This window comes from Fukomys damarensis, unplaced genomic scaffold, assembly GCF_012274545.1.
Source record: "Fukomys damarensis isolate Sample0158 unplaced genomic scaffold, DMR_v1.0_HiC HiC_scaffold_20, whole genome shotgun sequence".
Classification (NCBI taxonomy): domain Eukaryota; kingdom Metazoa; phylum Chordata; class Mammalia; order Rodentia; family Bathyergidae; genus Fukomys; species Fukomys damarensis.
The window spans coordinates 21,238,155-21,249,184 of record NW_022900932.1 but is presented as its reverse complement, the minus strand read 5'-3'; the positions used below and the strand labels follow the sequence as shown (position 1 = coordinate 21,249,184).

Below are 11,030 nucleotides of genomic sequence, written 5' to 3'. Positions count from 1 at the left end.
TTTTTTTTTTTTTTTTTTTTTTTTTTGAGACAGGCTCTATGTAGTCCAGGCTAGTCTTGAACTCATGTCCAGGCTGGCCTCAAACTTGCAGCAATTTTCCTGCCTCAGCCTTCCAAGTGCTAAGGTCCATTTCTTAAAAAAAAAAAAAAAAGGTAAGCATGGTGGCACATGGCTGTAATCCTACCACTTGGGAGGCTGAAGCAGGAGGATCCCTGCAAGCCAGTCTGGGCTACATAGTGAGTTCAAGATCCCTAAGCTAGTCTCTGTGTTTTAGACCTCAGTCACTTTGGACAAGAAATACCCAGACTAAGGATCTGGGAAACAAACCAAGAAAGAGGTAGATCCATGGCTGGTCAGGAAGAAAAGTCCAGGGTGTAGAGGACGCAACCTCGAGGATTTCTCTTGGTTGCACTGCTAGTTCTGTGTTGTGGGCTGTTCTCTTGGTTTCTTTGTTTTGTTTTGAGACAGGGTTTCATTATGTAGTTGAGACTGACCTATAAATCACTATGTAGCCCAGGCTGGCCTTGAACTCACACTGATCCTCCTGCCTTAGCCTCCTGACTGCTGGGATTATAGGAGTGTGCCACCATGGGCTGTGGGCCGCTCTGTTTGAGGGTCATCACTCCTATTCTGTTAACCCTCACCAGCCCTCTTGTGTGAGCTGACAGCGCTATCAGGAAGGTGCTAGAGCAGTGGTCTGGAAACTGGATCTGAGTCTGGAAACAGCTGGTTCAAACCCTGGCTCTCTTCTTTGTCCAAGAGTGTGATCTGGGCCGAGTCGCCCCACTTGCAGTGCCTCAGTGTCCTCCCCTGCAAGAGGAAGGCCTTGGTCCACTTGAGCCTCATCCCCCATCCCCCTCTTTTCCTAGGTGTTTGGTTCCTGTTCTGCTGTGTAAGGTGTCACCCTTCTCTATGTAGAGGCCTCCTGTCCTGGGTGGCACCAGTGCTATGGGAACGGGAGGAGCTGGATGCTGGCTGTAGGTTTCCCTACCTGCTGCTGAGCCTTTGGTCCTTCTGCCTCCTTGTGGTCCCCTTTCCAGTTGTCCTTCATAGCACTGTGTTGAAGGCACTATTTACTGAGTCTTTTTAGACAGGATCGAGCTCTTTCTTGTACCCACTTACTTCAGAGAAAGAGTTTTGCATCTCCTTAAATTCCCAGGTGTTCCCAGTGTGTACCAAGCTGGGGAACCGGAAGCCAGAAGTGTGTGTGTGCGTGTGTGTGTGTGTGTGTGTGTGTGTGGTCCTACTGACCATTTGATCAACATAAATTGTGGGGAGTGCAGGGAGAGGCCAGGGGGGAGCTGCAGAGCAAATTGCACAGGGGCTGGGACCTAATCTTCCTCTCTCTCAGGGACCCGGTGTTGCCTTGGCCAAGGCTCACAGCTCTGAGGGACTCTGCACCTGTTCTGCCCAAGAAGGGGCCTGTGCCTGTCTTGGCCAGCATCACAATCTTCAGGGAGTTCACAAGGAAAAGTGCAGATACAAGGGCCTAACTCAGCACATCTGATCTTATCCTGAGGTCTCCATTCTGTCTCCGAATCTCCTCCAGTGATTCCAAAGTACAGCCAAGTTTGGGAAGCACTGGCTCTCACTTCTGCAGGCTAGAATCTCTGGGAGGCACTTGTCTGTTAGAGCACCAGTTTTGTCTCTGTCCCCAGAGTTGCTGACTTTGTCCTCCTGGGTTGGGGACTGCTGACCTGCATTTCTAATAAGTTCCCGTATGATGTTGATGAGGCTGTGTAAACCATGTGGGCCTAGATTCAGTAATGGGGCTCACCCTTGGCTGGACACCAGCCTCCCCTGGGATCGCTTGTAATTCCCAGCGCACTGGCTGCACCAGAGAAACTGCGAAGTCTGGGGTGGGACCAGGCAAGGGACTTTTCCCCAATATCACATTACAAAAATGTTCCGTTTATGGCAAAATGGAAAAGGTTCTGTGGAGAACAATTGTACAACTACATCTAGACACTACCGTGGGCTGGGGATATTTGACTGAGCTTGTTTTGTCCATCATCCATCTCCCCAGCTCCTGGGTGGCAGGTCTTCTTAAAGCCCCCTACGCCCCAGCATTCAGACAAGCTGGAGAACAAGGAGCTAGAGTTTCTGGGTTCTTCTTCCCTAAAATTCTTTCTGGCTATAGTCTGGGTTTCTCTTGTAGACACCCTCGCTGCCCCCTGGGCTTTGTAAAAGAGGAAATTACACTTTCATTTTCCTCCTACTGAGTGCTGTTGGGGATCCCCTTCCTTTGAGCTAAGTAGGAGATTTTATCCTATGGGATGTTCTGCTTAGTTTTTGGTGCCAAGGAGCCAACCCAAGGCTTTGGACATGCCAACCATGTTCTCAACATTAAAAAAAAAAATGGGGGCCAGGGTTTTAGCTCAGTGGTTCTACCGCCTTCCTTGCAGGCTCAAGGACCCGAGTTCAATCCCTGATACCAAAAAAAAGAGGGAGGGGTTGGAGATATATTTTGAAAGCCCTGGGTTCAATCTCCAGTACTACAAAGGAAAAAAAAATTTTAAAGCCAGCTAGTGTAATGTACTCAGTGTGTGGTCCTGTTGGTGTTTTATCACCTCCAGGACCTGCCTGGAGCGGGCTGGGATCTGCCCTGTATTCCCCATCTGATAAAGGCCGGAAGGGACGAAGCTTCCAGAGACAGAGATCCTTGTTGCTGATTCCAGTCGTGTACTACACTGCGCTGGGCCCTGTGTCCTGTTCTCAGAGCTCCAGGCTCCCTAGGGCCGAGTGGCCTGTCCCTTGAGGTGCCGAGGGCCATTGGAGTCAGCACTCTGGCGAATCCCCTGGCGGCAGAGCTGGAGAGAGCCTTCGGAGACAGCCCTGGACAGCGAGCCAGAATACAGGGCTTCCCGAGGGGCAAACCTGACCAGTACCCAGCGAAGCACACAGCGCTGGGCACACGGCTGGCCCTATGGGAAGAGGCAAGGAAGAGGCAGAACTCACAATCACACAAACCAGCTTCCAGCTGGGCACCTTTGGTTTTCCCTCCATATCAACTTTTGGCAGCTGTGGTGTGAGGGGAACCAGAGAGTTGTATTTCACAGAGACAGTCTTGGTGGGTAGAGTAAGTGAATGTGTGTTCTTGTTTCTTTTCTCTTTGTTTGAGACAGAGTCTTACTCTATATCTCACACTGGCCTTGAACTCACTATGTAGACCAAGCTGGCCTCATACTTGCTTTGATTCTTCTGCCTCAGCCTCCCAAGTGCTGGGATTACACGCGTGTGTCACCATATTCATTTTCTGTTTCTATTTCTAAGGAAACTAGAAAAATTGTTTAACGTAGAAATCCAAGCTATAGGTTTCTTTTTAGGGCTTTCCCTCCCTGTTGAGAGAGGTGGAAAAGGAAAGCTCCCTGGAAAGGCAGGTTGGAGAAGTAACCTCCCATACAGACTCAGGCCTGGGCTTCCACACCCACTGGCCAGGGGAGGGTCTGGGCCTTCCTGGCTGCTCAATAGACTTAGACAGCTCATTCTGAAGTAAAGGTAGGATTTCCCTCCACTGCCAATGGGATCATAAGAGTGGTCCTTAGAAATCCAGCCTTGTGTGGCAGGACTTTCAGCTCGTGGTGACGTCAGTGGGCCCTGGGGCTTCCTCAGACACTTTACCGCAGTGACTTTGAAAATGTGTCACAGCTCTCTTGGGTCCCTAAGCTGGAGTCCTACCGGCCGGGCCTTCCCCTGGGATTCATACTACTTGCCGTGCAGGGTGTCTCCCATGTTGCTGAAGTGGTTGCCTGCTGTTCCTTGGGTCTGGAAGGCCCAGGGGGACCTCTGTCCTGCATGCCACTGTGGCTGCCTGGTGGCCTCTGGGGCCCCGGTGGTCTCACATGGGACCTGTGCCGAGTAGGTGCTCTGAAGAATCACTCCGTCCACGGACTCCGCAGTTCCCCATCACTACACAAATCCCCCAGATCATGAAACTCAACAATGAACCAGAATTACAGCAAGCAGTAGCCCTGGCTGTGCTTTTGTCTTGTATTTGGTCGCTTAGTAAATGTCTAACCTAATTAATTAACTAATTAGGTTTTTTGAGACAGGGTCTCTCTAGGCAGTCCAGGCTGCCCTCAAACTCATGGCGACCCTCCTGCCTCAGTCTTCCGAGGGCTGAGACTATAGGGTGTGTACCACCATGCTTGGAATTTATTTGTACTTCTAAGCTAGTACACATGTAAATAAAAATCACAGAGGAGGAGACAAAACCCTTTGTCACATATGAGACACTCACTATTCTGGGTTCAGAGTCCAGAATGTCTTGCCCTCAGGAGAAGCAGCTGCTTGACTAATATCCCTTTTGGGCCCAGAATCAATAAGCACATTTTGAGGGCATAACGGTGCATGCCTATAATCCTAGCACTCAGGAGGAAGATCACAGGAAGTCTGAGGCTTGTGTAGGCTACATCATGAATTCAAGTCCAGCCTGAACTACATAGATAGAGCCTATCTTTAAAAATAAAACAAACAACAAAAAACAATAAGCACAGTTTGACCTGGCTCCTGGGGTGGGCATCTGTGGAGCTGACAGTGGGGTGGTCCCTGCCACCTTTCCCTGCCCTGGGCCCTAGTTCATAGGGCCATAATGACGCCAGCCTCCTGAGGGACTTGGCTTGTTGGGAAGAAGCCAGTGGGATGGTCTTGGTTTGGTTTGGAGTTTGCTACCTGGTCCAGACCGCCTTCAAATCCTCCCTCACAAGCCAACCCTCCTGATCTCAAGGCCACCAAGAGCAGAGCTTTGCAGGGCCCAGTCAGCCACGCAGCTGGGAAGGGAGCCGCTCAGCCATTTTGTCAGTGGACTGAGAGCCGTGGGGTGACTGCACTACACTGGGGAAACGAGCCTAGGCAAGGCATGGGGGTTTGTGCCTGGAGCCGTTCACACTGTGCCCCTAGCCAAGGAAGCCCAGGCTGTGTCTACCTGTTCTGGAGACACCACCACAGACCGCCACTAGTATTAAGTGTGCACGGCTGGATGTTGCTCAAATGGCAGGATCCGTGAGCACAGACTACAACACAGAACGGTGGCTTCTTACACGCGGTTCCCTGCACACATGGTGTCCTCTCATAGACAGCTCTGGGGTAGATCAAATCCTCGTTTTATCGGAACAGAGAAGGAAGCTCAGTGGTCAGGGGCTGCCCAGGGTCACACTACCCAGAGCAATGCTAATCACTTAATGGGCCCCTCTACCAGGGCTTCCTGTTCTAACCACTTGACCTTCAAAATGTCCTTGAGAAGGAAGCCGTGAAATCCCCATCCTAGCAGGCGTGGACCCTGGACTACAGGGAGGTTCTGTGGGCTCCTGCAGCCGTCCAGCTGGCAGACGGCAGAGAAGGTGGACACGGATGGCTCTTTGTCGCCATGCTGTCTACGGTCAGAGCTGGGACACCTGTGTCTGTGCCACACGTGTCCAGAGCCCACTGTGTGCCGGGCATATGGGGCCACATGCTAGTGTCAGAACCTATGCAGAGGGGCCTGAGTGGCAAGAGGGTTGGGACCTCCAGGGGACACTGGGCCTCAGCAGGAAGTCACCCTGCTTGCCGTGCCTGACTTCATCCTGGTGAAGACCCTGGGGTAATGATTACCCTCCCCAGGACGGAAGCAGGCCTTAGCCGGCCTGTGTCACAAACCCACTTCGGGCCTCTCCTATCTCTGCCTTCAGTACTGCAGAATGGGATGTGCTATCTGTCGCCAGCCCATCAGGAGGCTCCTCCTAGGGCGACTCTGAAGACAGGATTAAGAGGCCTTGAATGGGAATTTCTGCTGGGAGTAATCGTATTTGACATTTGACTAGGCTGCTCTGCCGGGGGAGGGCCTGGAGGTAGTGACAGGCTCTGATTTGTGTTTTAACAAACTGGCTTGGGCTGCTGGCAGGGACAGGGTTGGTGGGTCTAGTTGCTCTCCCTCTACTCCAGCTGGAATGTTGAAGGCCTTAGGGTAGGGAAGTCACTTTGGGCTTTCCCACCTGGAGCTTGGCCTCTGCTGATGAATTATATTATCAGCTTCCTACACAAGACTGGAGGATCAGATGCATTCATTTGTAAAAAGTGTGTCACATGCCGTCTGCCCTCATTGCACACGCAAGTGCTGTAGTCACACCTGGCCTGGCCTGGCTCCCTCCCCTCTACCAGTCCTCTGGAGCCCCCCTCACCACAGGTGGGGTCTGGAAGGCTCGCCCAGCAGTGCTGAGCGAGGATCAGGTGAGCTCGAACCCACACCCTGCCTGGCACATACTAGGCCCCTCCTCATTGTTTAAAAAAAAACTCAAAGAAAACAGGCATCAGATTTCTCCAGCAGGCTTTTAAGCTGTTTTTTCTTTCTGACTTTCCCAGTGGGCACCTGTTTCCCACCCTTCATTTTCGAATCTGTCTCCTCCTTACAGCTTGTCTAACTCACCCTTCTGGCCCCTTTGGCCCATTACCTCCAGAAGTGATGTGAACTTTCCTCGACTTCTGACTCCACTGCACCCTGACAGTGACAGCACCTGCTCCCTGGGCGCTGCTCTAGGGCTGGCACCGGTCATCCTTACCATGTGCCATGTCTGCACACAAGGGCACAGTGCTTCCTCTACACGCCTACTCCTAAAAGTAGGAAAACCAAGGCCCAAGGACGTCAGAGGACTTGACTCGGGTCATAGTTAAGAAGTGGCAGCTTTCAACCCAGGCAGTTTGACTTGAAGCTGCAGTTCCTACTACATTTTGTTACTGCCACCACATAATCCTGATGTGAATAACCCATAGTAATTTGAAAATGGAGGGTGGTCTTTGTCCTATGAATGTCAGGGCTTTACTTGCTTGCTTTAAATATATATTTTACTTCAAGCTGAGCATGGTAGTGTGCCTGTAATCCCAACACTCAGGAGGCCGAGGCAGGAGGACTGGGCTACATAGTGAATTCAAGGCCAGCCCGGACTATATAGTGAGACTTTGCCTCAAAAAAAACAAAAGGGCCAGGGATTCAGCTCAGTGGTGCCATGCCTGCCTCGCAAGCACAAGGTCCTGAGTTCAATCCCTAGTACTGATAAAAAGAAAAAGAAGGAGGAGGAGGAGGAAGAAGAGGAAGAAAGAAAGACATTTTATGCTAGAATTAGAAATTGTGAATTTTCCAGATTCTACTCTGCTGGTGCTTAATCTCTTTCTAAATAACACACTCCTTCTGGGGATTTGCCTCAATGGCTCCACTGCCTGCCTTGCAAGCACAAGGGCTACAGTTGGATCCCCAGTACCAGGAAAAAAACAAAAAAACAAAGATTAACACATTCCTTCTAAATCTCACTGTCCTGCTCAGATATAGACACATTTTTCTCATGCTTTGTCACCTGTGAGGAGGGAAAACTGCTGATCAGCATGTTCCTTTCAAGGTTTAAAAATAACTCCTGGTGTCTCAAAGTTTGTCCCACCTTAATCTGCCCTGAAGACAGAGGGACCTGGCTTCTCCCCACCAGGCTGACCTCCTGTCCCAGCCCTGAGAGAGGTTTTCCAGAGTCCCTGGCCCTCTGGCTGCTCTGGCCACACCCTGGGCAAGAGGTTGCTCTTAGGGAACATAGGGCCCACAGCCAGCCACACTGAAGGGTCCGCCACCCCTGCTCAGAAACTAATTTGATCATGCTTTGTTAATATATTGTTTGTTTTTGGTAACAGGAATCGAACTCAGGGCCTGCAGCTTGCCAGGAAGGCGCTATGCCACTGAGCTACATTCCTGACCCCTTTGTTTATTTTATTTTATTTAATTATTTTGCAGTCCTGGGGGTTGAACTGAACTACATCGCCAGTCGTTTCAAAAATTTATTTTGAGGCCAACCCATTCAGGGCCCCTCCTGTCTCTCAGGACCTATTCCTGTTCCCTATTCCTGTCCCCATTCTTATTTCCCAACACATTTTCCTACTCTTTTTTTGTTTTGTTTGTAGCAGGGATCAAACTTGGGCCTTTCCACTGAGCCAAGCCTCCGGCTCATTTTTCTACTCTTGACAACAACAACAAAAAATTATTTTGAGACAGGGTCTTGCTAAGGTGCCTGGGCTGGGCTCAAACTTGTGAATCTCCTGCCTCAGCCTCCCAGAGCGCTGTATTATAGGCCCACAGCCGTACCTGGCTATTTTGTTATTTTTATATTCCAGAACACTTTGGAATGAAATAAAAATATAAAGAAGTAAGGAAAAAAGGTACCCTGAGTCCCTCTTCCTCTGACATTTGTACACAGCTTAGAGTTGGCTTTGAACCTCAGAGTCTGTGTCTCAGCACTCCAGGGGCGTGGCAGGTGCCCGCCTTTCCATCCTGCCCAGAGGTCCCTGCAGTGTGAGTTTGAGCATCAAGAACAGCTCTGAACAGTTTCCATGCCAACCACTGAGGAGGCCGGGGGAACTCTTCTTGGCCTGGGGGGCACATGAGTGAGGAGTGAGGCTTAGGCCCTCGGCACAGAATGAAGACCTAGAGCTAAGGTTCCAGGCAGGGTGGGAGGAGAGCTAGGGGGCTGGGGCCAGGTACAGACAGAGTGGGCGCTACTGATGGCAAGGCCAGGGTGGGCGCTGTAAGAAGGTGAGGCTGGAACGGTATTCAGCTGTGCAGTTTTGTGGGAGTGGAATGTTTCAAGCCCAGGGAGCAGCCAGAGTATGAGGAAACAGAGAACCCTGGGAGCTGAGCTGCAGGAAGGAGCAGCCGGAGAGATAAGGAGGCCGAGGAAGACCTGCGCCCTGGGTGGCTGCTGTGGCTGCCCTGAGGGCGGCGACCGGTGGCCTCTGCCCAGACCCCTGGGCCAACGGCAATCAGACCGCTGCGTCCTGTGGCGATGGCTCTGGTCCAGACTCTTTCCCAATGGGGATGTGGCCCAGAGTGAGCGCCTTCTAGCCTGGCCTCCTGACCTGTAAGGGAGCGGCTGGCACCAGGCTGTGACCCCTAGACGTCCTTTATAATGGTGATGCTGCCACTGGTAAGAGTGCAGTTATCAGTAAGAAGACCCAAGCAGCACAGCGTCTTTTCAGGGCGAGTGAGTTAAGTACTCTTATTATTGAGACTTTTCAAAATCAAAAGCAGACCCGTGTGGTGGCGCAGTCCTGTAGCTTGGGAGGCTGAGGCAGGGGGATCACCACTAGTGGTTTGAATTGGTAAACTGACTGCAGAGCCAACTCTTACCTGTCGTTTGCTCAGCAAGCCCATCCCACCTCTGCCCTGGCGTTAAAAAACCAAACACTCCTGCCAGTCGAGCACAGGAAGAGCCGTTCCCTGGAGCACAGGGCCCTGAATCCCAGGGGGCTCGGGCAAAACCACGCATGCGCCGACGGGGAGCGCTCAGTTGCCCCTTTGGTGACTCCGCGAGTTCCAGCGGTTTTGCATGTTTCTGGCTTCTCCTGCTTTACGGGAGTTTTTTTCTTAATCATTTGCACAATACTACTTTCCAAACTTTCCCAGCAGATGGTTGGCTACTTGCGAATGTTCCGCGCCCCAGCCAGAGAAGGAGAAGGCAGCGCCCTCAAAGCAGAGATGCCCTTTTGGCCCCATTCTTCCTGACCAAAGGCCATGTGCTCTTGCTTTTCTTTTCCTTAGAAATCACTGGAGGAAGATGGTTTTGCTTTTGCTTTTTTTTTTTTTTTCTTTCTTTTTGCTTTTATTTATTTATTTATTTTGAGCCAGGGTCTTCCTATGTAGTTCAGGCTGGCCTTGAAATCACTACAGGCTCAGGCTGTCCTCGAACTCATAGGGATCCTCCTGCCTCAGCCTCCCAAGTACTGGAATTGCAGGCATGTGCCATCATGCCTGGCTAATTTAAAGGTATATTTTACAACAGTTAAATAAATATTTGAAGAATATATTTTAGCCCAGTATATCCAAAATACCATTTCAACTTACAATCAATATAAAAATATTAATGAGACTTTGGTTCTTTTTTCCCTACTACATTAAAATCTAGTGCTTTATTTTACAAATACAGCACATCTTGATTTGGACTAGCCACATGTCAAGTGCTCAGTGGCCACATGAGGCCACCATGTTAGAGTGCAGTTTGGAGTCGCAGGAGGATGGTTCTTGCAGTGGCCTTGGGTCAGGCTGGCCAGGCTGGGCCCTGCTGCCCCTAAACACACTGTGATAACCAGAAAGGCTTCTCAGATGGTCATATGGACCAAGGGGGATCCCTGTGTAAGCCCTGAAATTCCAAGAGTGTGGTTTTGAACTAGGACACATTGAGCAAGCTCTGGCTTTACCCCTAACGATCTTTTCCTTCCTCCCCAACTAACTGGAGTTAACTGTTCTCAACTGGCCTTAAGGATTAAATTCTAAGATGAGCACGGTCTTCCAATGACTGCCTCCCTCCATTGAGATGCAAATGTTGGACAAAATTTTAGTTAGGAGAAGTAAGTTCAAGAGATCTATGTATTTAACACGGTGACTACAGTTATTAACAACATATTCACGAGCCTTGACCTGACCTATGACTGAGTAGATTTTGAGTGTTCTCATCTTGAACAGTGGTGAGTGAAATAGCGTGTGTAAATTAGCTTCATTTAGTCACTGCACAATCGGTACATATTTCAAAGCATCACTTTGTACATCACAAATATATAGTTTGTCAGTTAAGGCGCAGATGCTGGGATCATACCATCATCAAATCATCAGCTGGGACCAGGAGAGTTGAGAGTGGCTGGGATGGAAAGACGATGCCTTTTTGGGTTGTTTGGAAACTTTGAGAAGGGGCATTGTTTAAAGCCAGCTTTGGCAAGAAAGCCCTCAGCGTGATTCTTCAGGCTCCTTATTCCAACAGGAGCCTCATTAGCCAAAGGCAGCAGCTATGAGGTGGGAGCATTTGGTGTTCTGGGTACTCTGGGCCTACTTTTTCCAAGAGGTTGAATTTAAACACGAAAACCACATCAGGAATCCTTGGAAGGAGAAATTCTGTAGACCTCTGCCCTAGCATTCCCTCCAGTCAGAGAGGAGCATCAGCCCTGCCCCGAAGCATTTCTGGTGGTTGTGGTTAAGGTAGGATGTATTTTAAGGAGTCTGGTTTGATTTTTTTTTTTTTTTTTTTTTTTTTTTT

At 50.1% G+C, this 11,030-nt stretch overlaps 1 protein-coding gene across 1 annotated transcript in view; it reads left to right on the top strand.

The window, feature by feature from the left end:
• Srgn (serglycin) overlaps positions 1–11,030 on the top strand; it is a 28,723-nt gene that overhangs the window by 328 nt on the left and 17,365 nt on the right. The gene's annotated exons all lie outside the window — the stretch shown is intronic.